The sequence below is a fragment of the Aethalodelphis obliquidens genome, unplaced genomic scaffold (assembly GCF_003676395.1).
Source record: "Aethalodelphis obliquidens isolate GAN/ISIS:26980383/991018 unplaced genomic scaffold, ASM367639v1 scaffold1, whole genome shotgun sequence".
Lineage (NCBI taxonomy): Eukaryota > Metazoa > Chordata > Mammalia > Artiodactyla > Delphinidae > Aethalodelphis > Aethalodelphis obliquidens.
The window spans coordinates 88450409-88461486 of record NW_020837945.1 but is presented as its reverse complement, the minus strand read 5'-3'; the positions used below and the strand labels follow the sequence as shown (position 1 = coordinate 88461486).

At 34.8% G+C, this 11078-nt stretch overlaps 1 non-coding gene across 1 annotated transcript; it reads right to left on the bottom strand.

Annotated features, from left to right (window-relative positions):
• Positions 1-531: 531 nt before the first annotated feature.
• On the bottom strand, positions 532-634 carry LOC113624202 (U6 spliceosomal RNA). Its single transcript, XR_003434255.1, has one exon. It is a non-coding gene; the product is annotated as a U6 spliceosomal RNA (small nuclear RNA).
• Between the last annotated feature and the right edge of the window lie 10444 nt (positions 635-11078).

Here is an 11078-nt window from a genome sequence, read left to right as displayed (position 1 = left end):
TCCCAGATTCAGGATCCCAACCTCTGATTCAATCAATCTGAAATATATCAATGAAATTTGTGTTGTCCAGTGATGTTTTTGTAATTGTGGTAAAGTATACATAACATAAAACTTACCATTTGAACCATTTTTAAGTGTAAAGTTCAGTGGCATTAGGTACATTCACATTTTCATGCAACTATTCCACCATCCAACCGAAGAACTCTATTCATCTTGCAAAACTGAAACTCTATACCCATGAAATAATACCTCTTGATTCGTCCTTCCTCCGGCCCTGGCAACTATTATTCTATTTTTTGTCTCTATGAATTTGATTACTCTAGCTATCTTATACAGGTGGAATCATAAAGTATTTGTTCTTTTGTGACTGGCTGATTCCACTTAGCATAATGTTTCCAAGATTCCTTCATGTCTTAGCAGGTGTCAACATTTCCTTCCTGTTAAAGGCGAAATAATATTCCATTGTTTGTATATATTACATTTTGCTTGTCCATTCATCCATGATTGGACAATTCCCCAAGTGACTTTTTTAAAAATATGGAATTCTTTACAAATGTGTGTGTCATCCTTGCCCAGGTGCCATGCTAATCTCCAGTTGTTCCAATTTTAACGTGCTGTTGCCAAGCTCAGAACTCCAAGTAGTTTTGGACAGTACCAATAAGGCAGTTTTTTTTCAGCTGCATGTTGGTGGAACATTATATCAATTTAATTGAGTGACCAGTATTTTACAAAGACACAGAATAGAAGAAAATAGAACAAGTAAAAATGGTAATAATAAGTAAGTGTATTATTTCAAAAATTTTGTTTCTTAACTGTATGTGTTTGCTGCAAGGGAGGGTGGTGAGTGTGCCACGTCAGGGCATGAAATATATTTCTTACAGTTGCTTTCAATCAAAAAGATGTGAAAGCCACCTGTCTAAGGACCAGAATACAGAGTATGATTGTATGATAAGTTAACACAATGTTCTCAGCTTGAAAGTTGCTACAGAATTACAGTAGCCATGATTTTACTTTGAATGTATTCAAAATAAGAGAATGTGAAAAGAAAAAAGATTGAGAAATGTCCTCTGTGAATTGATTTGGACTCCACAGTTCATCACAGAGGTCTGAATATTGCTTATTAATGAATCATTTTCATAACACTGTATCAGGAGTTATATATGAATTTGGCGTCTCTCTGATACACTCAGCTTTTACAGACTCCAGAAGTAGATAAAGAATTGCTAACGGCAGTAATGAAGAGGTGTGAATGCCACCAGCAATTCAGGGTTCTGTTCCAGCTCAGGAAACATACCACCAAAATCAAAATTAATTTTCCCCCCTTTGGCATTTTTCTCAGCCATATGTGGTTTTTAAGTTATTGTGGTGACTTCTCTCACTTTATTGAAAATATACAGGATGCATTTATCTAAGATAAATATGATTTTACTTGGTATGTTTTCTGAAATAATGGTATGCAATATGCATCAGAAAATAAGGCAATTATATAATAACTGTTTGTGAATTGTATTTGGTTCTGCCAGAATTTATGAAAGATATATGCTTAATAGATGTAAATGTTTATATTAGATCATATGGAACATAATCATTCGTCTGTCTTTTAAAGAAGTCTGGAACTCCTGTTCATCACCAGGAGAGTTATTTCTATGTTGCCTTAGATGTTCAGTATATGACTCCACCTCAGATCCTCTGTGAGTTGCCTGATGCTGACACTGGCATTAATACAGGCAAACGTGGTATTCCCAAGTAACCAAAGTTCATGTTTTGTTTTAATTCACAGGGAAGGTGGTGGAATAGATGAATGAATGGAAAGAGATAGTTATGTGATAGATAGATAGATGATAGATGTTAATATATAAAAATAGCACAGTCTAAATATACAATTAAACTTTTAAAAAATATAATAAATACACAGGCTTTCAAACATAATGAGAACTATATTCAGAATTATAATACTTACTAGTGTACAAGAACACTTTATATCATGTATCTTCATTGATTCTCAGCGCTATGTGAAAAAGACCAAACTGTACACATTTTACAAAAGAGAAACCAGATACTGACATTAACTGCCTTGCCAACTCACAGGCCAGGAATGTATCAGAGGCAGGAATCAATTCCTGGGGACTGGCTTTTAGTCCAGGTATCATTCAACTAAACTGCTGTGTGAAGCAAGCAGAATTCTTCACTACTGTTTATTTTGTTTTTAAAATCGCCCAATTTCAGGATGAGACACTTTTGGCCAATTAGTTAAGCTCTGATTAATAAGTTATTGATAATTACCACAAACTACTAGATAAAAAAATACAGAGCAAAAATAATTTTATTTTTTCTTATTTTGTAAACATGTTAGTGGAGGTTCCCAAACCCAAGTGAGTCTCAGGATCAGCTACAGGGCTTTCAGACAACACAGGTTCCTGAGCAGCTTATGTACCGCTCAGGAATCTCAGTTACCCTAAAGGTCCACAGCTGATTGTGATGCTCAGGTAGGTTTGAGAACTGCTGCTTTAGAAAAATGCTTTGGAGTAATTTTGGTGAAAAACCTATCAGAAAAATCAAGTAAAAGACAATACATGTTTTACTTTACATACCATAGTCCACAAGTCTGAAGAAAATGCTGGTTTTGTATAACCAGAAGTTTATAGAAATCAGGAGACTTTTTGTTTGTTTAAGAAAAAGAAAACATAATTATGAAGACAAAATTAGTTTTAAAAAAGAGTATTTACAAAGAATGGGAAAAGTAACCATAACAAAAACATTTTACGAAAGCTTTAAACCACAAACATCTGCCTGACATAATGCTGTGCTTAACGATATCCTGAAAATCCCTGTCTATTAGTTCATAAACATCTTCCTCATTCCTTTTAAATAAAAGAATGTCCATTGTGTGGATGTTCCATAGTTTATTCAACAACTATCTTATGGATGGCATTTAGGATGTTTTCAGTATTTTTCAATGACAGTGAAAACAATCTTGTGTATACGTATTTCATATTATTATTATTATCTTCAGGAAAAGTTCCTGGAAGTGGGATCACTGCGTCAAAATGTAAACACATGTGTAAGTGCTTTAGATATTGGTGAATTTCATCCCCAGAGGGTTGTGTCAATTTTCTTTTGCACCAGCAAATATGTGAGAGCGCCTATGTCCCCACAGCCCTGCAAAAGAGTGTTGCTATTCTTTTTAATTTCTACCAATCTGACAGGTGAGGGGTGGCATCTTAGTGTAGTTTTAATTTGCATTTCTCATGTGTAAAGTGAGCCTTTATTCAGATGTTTAAGTGTTATTTTTATAGATTTCTTGTGAATTGATTAGACATCTTTTTAAATAAAGGACTGAAATATTCTGCTTTTTTTCCCCCAAATGTGATAAATATACTATCAAATCTTATATGCTGATTTTTAACTCCATAAAATACATTTCACAGTGACCATAAATAGTGCAATTATATAATTAGACTACCGATAATGGCTTGTTATATTCTTACCGAATGATACATCTTAAAGGTATATATCTTAACTTTCATAATTCACAAAGCCAGTCCTAGGGAAGAAAAGAAAAAATGAACCAATTCCATCAATAGGCATTGGCAATTCTTAATTAAGAGTATTTGCTAAGCAGTCAATCCTAAGTAGTGACATTTATTACAATATTTTTAAAACTGTTTTACATATTTGGCCATTCTAGTATCACTGTTTGAAATGACTTCTACAAAATCTAGATTTTTTTGTAGTATTGTACTAATAGGGTCACAAAATAAATGTGCCACAAAATGCCATTCCAGTGTTCTGTAGTATTACCATTTACTTGTCTTTATTTAAAACCATTTTTTGTTTGCTATTTATTCAAATAGTTTCAGTTCTAGTAATTGCATGTTTACTTTTGTGGGTACAAATGATGTTTTATGTTTTGTGGTGTGTGTGTGTGTGTGTGTGTGTGTGTGTGTGTGCTATCAAGAACCTAAATGTTTTCAGTCACAGATATTACATTGGTCAAAACTGATCTCGGAAGATTTGTTGTGGAACATGGAAGAGTAATAATAAAATACTTTGTCTTTGCACTTAGAATAGAAAGGGCAGTTTATGCTCTCTTTGCCCATTTGAAAAAAAGTGTGGTGTCAAGCAAAGTTTTCTGCAATGCTTGTCAAATGAAAAATCAAAATGAATGATTTGAAGCAAGTTGTGTGTTTCTAGAAAGTATTCCACTGTCACAAAGACGTGATGGTAATTTTCTAATAATCATAGTAAAGCTCCCCAGTTTTGTATTTTTATCCACTTTTTAAATTTCATAAATGTAATTCATTTTATTGGGCAGGCCAGAGTTGCATTTGTTGCTCCTGAGTTGGAAATTTGATATGAGCAATTATTTTTATTTCCCACTATTCTGATCAGCAATTAAAATATTTATTGAAGAAATCACTTGATCTATTCAAGTTGTTTATTTGATGAGAGTAATTTTTTGCTCATTTTGATCCATAATTTTTTAAATAAGAGATAAAGATTTTGTAATGTCCTGCTGAAATATGTTATGTGGTTCATTTACAAGGTCTTAATTTTCATTGTATTCAGCTATTCAAAAGTTCAACAAATTATTTCTTTGAAGTTTAAAATTTTTTCTTTACAATAGTTTTTCTTTTCTCAGCCCCATTGTATCTTCTACTTCAACCATAATTTGATGTATTAATTCACATTGATCTGAAAGATTAGAAAATAACAACATAGTTTCATTAAAAGTGTACAGAATATGAATAATTTTTCTTCAAAATGTGAATTAGATCAATGCAAGAAAGTGAAAATTTCAAAGAATTTTTATGTTTTCAAAGTAGCTCTTTACCACAAACTATTTAAAATCTCTATTAAAGTCAAAGACTAAATCATATTTAACGTGTATTAGAATTTTAAGTCAAAACAATTTTAACATCTGAATTTTAGAATTTAATTACAAAATTTACTCTTGTAAAATACTTTTGTAAAAATGAAACTATTGGCAATTCTATTTTCCAAGGTAAAGAATCAGTATCTCCACATGCATATGCAAAATTATAACAACATAAATTGTCTAATTTTGCAAAATGTTTTTCAACCACTATGTGCACCTGTTGCAAATGTCATGTTAATTTGTCAGTAATTTCAGAAACATGATTTGGAACACAGAGAGAGGCTGAAAAATGGACATTTGGCACTACTTGGACACTGATTCTTCATTATCTGGAGCATTCAAGCTCTCTGAGAAGAAGGATGAATTTGTCTTTTTTTTCACCTGAGGGCAGCCACCACTCGACTCTTCCTGGTTCTCTGAAGCAGTGTGTGTCCCCTGTGCCTGCAGCACAGCACTCACTCATGGAATTCAGGTATAACGGCTTTTCGTTTTGAGGACATGGGGAAGAGATGTAGAGGAGCACTTCACTGGGGTCTGAGCAGCATTAGTTGCAAGAATGGTGCTATATGTTGGTACATTTCTGTTGTACATTGCAGTCACGGGCCTCCCTAAAGTGTAGGGCTCAAAGCAGGGCCTCTTGCCTGGATCTAAGCCCAGTAATGGAGAATAAAGGGAAGAGAACATTCTCAAAATTATTTTGACTCCATATACTTGTCACAGGAGGTCTAGAAGAATTGCTCCTTCCTTTTCTGTGGAAGCTGCCTTTAATGGAACAGCAGGATTGTTCTCACCTGTCCATCTTCTCTCACTAGATTATATTCTTTTGGAAAATATGTGGGCATTTACTATGAATATGTGAGAGGAAGAAATCACATTCAATAATCAATGTTTCTTTTTTTCAGGTAATTAACACTGTAGTTTGGAACAAATATTTTATAGTATATTTTATTCGCTCAACAGAGCTACTTTCATGTCCTTGATCTAAAATGTTTATTAATTAGGCAATTTGTTTTACTTAGGGATAAAAACAAAGAATTTAGTGATGTCTTATCTCTTTCGAAAAGTCCCCTGGCCCTTTAAGTAAAGCTGAAAGACTATTGTTTTAAAGAACTCTGAAGGGAGAAAACTTAAAAAATTAAAAAACCTTCTCTATTTAACATGTATTCAGGTATCAGCAACCTGAAAAGAAAGATTAAAGCCAGTTAATTATTATCCCAGGTGCTTTACACAGTGCATTTGTTGGTTAGGTTAAAAAACCTGGCTGGAGCTCATTTCTTTCATGTCTTTCCTTTCTAGAATTTCAAACTCCTAGTTAAACAGTTTCCACTTTGGGTGATATTTACAAATGAGTCAGTGCTTAAGAGAATTGACTGATCTTAATTGGGAATCAGATCTCCAAGAGATCTGTCATTTCCACATTCTTAGAAACTGCCAACTCACTGGGGCTCAGTCACTAATACATATAATTATTTTAAATTTCTAATAATGTTCCTAATTTGAAAAAGTTAAGAATTATTCAGCATCCAAATGTGTACAGAACATCATTGTCACATTACCAGGCTCCTGCTGACACACTGAGGGCAGGGAATTGAGGCAGCAATGGAATCTAGAGTTAATATTTCTGCTGCGCTACTAGACAGAGATCAGGCGGAGTCGGTCCTCCCAGCAGAAGCAGAGTCAGGGCATAGCTATTTGTTCTGCTCCAGAGGCTGGCAGACTGATCCTAATCTGGGCTGAATCTTCATGGGATTCCTTGTGGTCCCCAAAGTTTAGGACAAAGCCCTTTATTAAGAAAATGGAGGAATATTTCGTGGTATTGTGCCTGTCATTGACTTGAGCTGTCACAAAGCTAAAAGTCTGTGACCTGTTACTGCTATAGCAATAGTCTGCCATAAACCCACTGAATTTCCTCCAAATGTCGATTTGCAAGTCAAGAAAGAACTAAAGAGGCAACCAGTGTACGTGAGGTACATTTCAGAAGTAGCACGAAAGTGAAGGGTAGCAGAGTATGCCATCCCAAAACATACCACTTTGGCATAAGGATTATATTGAGCTGAAAGCAATTGAGAAGCAGATACAAGAAAAGCTCTCTGCACTCCCTCTATTTACCTAAAAGCAGGACATACATTTGTAAAGTTGCCTCCACTCCCCTGTCTACCAGAAGAGACAGAAGTTAATCGCTGAAGACAACCCTAGACTCTTATCAGCCCAGATACAGCACCAGAGTAATCTACATAACAGACCTTGCTAAAACTAGCCCTTACCTACAATTGTTTTCCCAATGTATTTGTCTTCCCACAATTTGCCACCTTAAGATGCCCAAAGTGTTTTTCCTTTGTCTTCTGACTTTTCTTAAAATCTGTTCTTTTGTTAAGATACTGTATCAGCCCAGGTTCTAACCATCCTTTGAGTCACTCATCACTAAATGCTCCCATGTGTATGCAAGATGCACATGTTAATAAATGGTTTTTCTCTTATTAATCTGTCTTTTGAAGTCTAATTACACAGTCCTAGCTGGAGAACCTAAGGTGGCAGAGGAAGAAGAATTTTTTCCACTGTTATGAAAGGCTCAGTAGGGTACTACTGATACATTTGAATTTAGAAGACCTGGTCCAGTTCCTGACTCTGCCACTTAGCCATGTGATCATAGTCAGTCACTCAGCCATTATGAGCTTGAGTTTCCTCATCTGTAAAATGGGAACTACAAGAGCTATTGACCTATCTGGCAGGATTATTGTGAAAGATGAGATTATGCACATCAGAATATTTTATAAACTTTAAGTGATAAGGTTAAGTGTTTTTGCTTCCTCTCTGGAAGTTCCTTAAAGGCAGGAGTTATGGCTTATTCAATGTAAAGTAGTTTTATTGTTATAAGTAACTTATCTTTGGCAATTCCAGTGTTTTGTTATCAATCAGACTCACTTTCTGGGACTATTGCACCTTTTTACCTTTGTGCTGGCTCTTCCCACCTCTCAAAATTTGCTTTTGAGAAATATACAACTCCAGCCTTTTGTATCTGCATCATAACACAGGCAGACTCAGGCTTGAGACGTGCTGGAAGTTCAGTGCATAGGTCACAGGGGAAGAAAAGGCTGAGCTGAACATTTTCTAAGGAAAGTGACATAGCTATAGATGGTGAGTCAGGCCTGGCATGAGTATCCAGTGATTAAAAGAGAGTAGCAAATTAGCCTTGCTTCAAATTAATATGCATTGGGCTTCCCTGGTGGCGCAGTGGTTGAGAGTACGCCTGCCGATGCAGGGGACACGGGTTCGTGCCCCGGTCCGGGAAGATCCCACATGCCGCGGAGCGGCTGGGCCCGTGAGCCATGGCCGCTGAGCCTGCGCGTCCGGAGCCTGTGCTCCGCAACGGGAGAGGCCACAACAGTGAGAGGTCCGTGTACCGCAAAAAAAAAAAAAAAAAAAAAAATTAATATGCATTGAAGAAGGTTCCAGGTAATAGAATATCAAAGCCTGGTGTGACAGTGATAACTGTCCGTCAGCCAGATGATCCATCAGCCAGAATGGGAGGTTTGCTTTAGGAACCAGGTCATAAGGAACCCTAAACTTTTCATGGGCCAGAGTTTAATTTTCAGAGTGCAAAGTTAACTGAAACGTTTTATTTTTAACTTAAGGTTTTGTACCGTTGCTTCTTGTCAATGTGTTCTTGAGTTTCATGTTATTTAATATGTCTTTAAAATATTCATGCTTGCCTCTTTTCGTCAATAACTTTTCAAATTTAACGATTTTTTGCCTTGATTTGTATATTTTATAAATGAATATCCCCTGTCCATTCTCTTTCTCTCTGTTTAGCTGAGAAATATCTTAGCCTTTCTTCTTTTTTCTCACATTAATTCGTATGCATTGTTTTATAAGATGCATACGGTTTGATTTTGCTTATACCCACTGTGAAAAGTTCTTTTATGGGGGTGGCTCAGCCTACTCACAATTATTATTATATCTAATATTTTGGTCTTAATTTGAACATCTTTTCAAATGCCATATACCTTATATCTTTATTTTTTTCGTTTTATGTATGGATTATGTTTTATTTGCTTTTACTTTCTTCTGTAACTTCAACAGCAAACTCTGTGTTTTATAATTCTGAAAGAAGGATTAAATGATACATTTAAAAATATTCCATAATGAAAATGAGGAATTGATTTCACTTTATTTCCTTCTTACTCTCTCTCATTCTTCTACCATGACTTCCTTTCCTCACTTTTTAGTATCTATCTATATAAATAGAACTCAGGTGATTGGTAGAACATCATTCTTACATTACCTATCTTTTATTTTAAGAAATCCCTTGATATTTACTTTATCACCATATATTAAACTATTAATCAGTTTTGACTCTATGTTTAACATGCTTGAGTTCTCATCTCTCTCTTATCTTGATCATCTTTCAGTAAGCTGGGATACACCTTCAAGAAATTTTTCTTTCAAGCAGGGCTGATAAGGGATCTGTTTCCTGAATCTTTCTATATCTGAAAATGTGTCTATATTGTCTTAATCTCTGAAGAGAAATTTAACTGCATATGAAATTCCTTGCCAAGGGATTTCTTTTTCTGCCTCAAATGTGAGTGCATATAGTTTTATTTTCTTCTACATTTATTTTACTGAAGAAAAATTTGAAGTTTTCTTTCTTTTTTATGATAACCAGTTTTTAGAGTATATTTTTCTTTTTTCTATTCACTTATTCAACAAATATTTATTGAGCAACTCATATATGCCAGGCTCTTTTTCTTGTCACTGGGGAAATGCTGCAGAATTAAGTCGACAAACATTCCTGTTCTTGTGGGACTACATTTTTTTCTCTTAAATGCTTGCATGATTTAACATTGTAATATTGTTTAATTTTCCATTCTTGGATGTATCTTGTTTGACCTATCTTTTCAATTTGCCTTGGACTAAAGCTAAGGTAGCTTTCTAAAAATGGCAAAAACAAATGTATTTTCAAACTCTGGACTGTTCTTTCTACTTATGCCTCAATTTTTCAAATTTCCTCCCTAGGAGGACCTAGGACTTCTGGTTGCATCTTTATTCTTCACTATTAATGTCATCTTTCCTCTAAAATTTTTTATAAACTCTTAATGTGCTTTTTGTGTTCTAAGGACTCTACAAATTAACTACTTTACATAACTTATTAGATTTCTGAGTACCAACTTTACTATTCAATGTTTCATACTCAGGTTTTATTTCTGCTTATGGTAGTTTTAGTTTCATTGCAATTTTTCATTTCACATTGAACCTTCTTTTTATCTCTTCCTATTGCTTTTTATCCTCTGCTGATGCATTAGTGATTTCTGTCCCTTTAAATGTTGTTATTGAACTAAAATATATATACAGAAAAGTATATGTATCAAAAAATACATCCTGATGAATTTTTACATCATACACACACCTGTGAAACCAGCTCTAAGTGCAAGATTCAGAACATCATCAGCCTTCAGAAATACCCTTCGTGCTCTTTTCCAGTCACTATTCCACTCAGAAGTCACTCTATATAGCCTTTTAATTTGATGTTTTTTATTTCCTTATCATCTCTTCTTCTTTTATTAATAGATTTTATGTCTTCTTGTATCCCAGGGAGGATGCAAAATATTATTCTAAATTTTCTCCAGGTTCCTGCAGTAGATTGTCTTCAGAGATGTGCTCCTTTACTCAATTGTTGTGATGCTTTCTTTCCTTTTCATTAGTGTTTTATCATTGCCCACCTCCTTATTTTAGGAAATGAGGAAACATCTATCCAAATTCACAGTTAGCTAAGATAAAGTATCTGGATTTCCCATGGCTTTTCATATTAGGAAACTGCCTGCTGGTTAAATCCATTTCTCATCATCATTACTGATCATCAACAGAAGCTGGCCATTCTTCATCTATTGTTTTTTTGCCCTATAATGATGAGATTTTCTCATTATTCCCACTGCTATGAACTAATAGCTGTGGTGCTATGAACTAATAAAGGACTCAAAAATTAGAATTTCTGCTTGTACCCTGCAGCTCAGTTTTTAAAAATCCCACCTGCTGTGGTTTGCTTGTTGGGTCCACACCCATCAGGGTGTATTCTGCCCCCCTCTGCCTTCACTTTCTATATCACTCAGCTTCTACATCCACTCCACCAATTTGCAGTCTTGAAATTAATATAGAATGATGAGGTTCCTGAAATAATAGTACTCTGGGCACTGCATTTTCACAA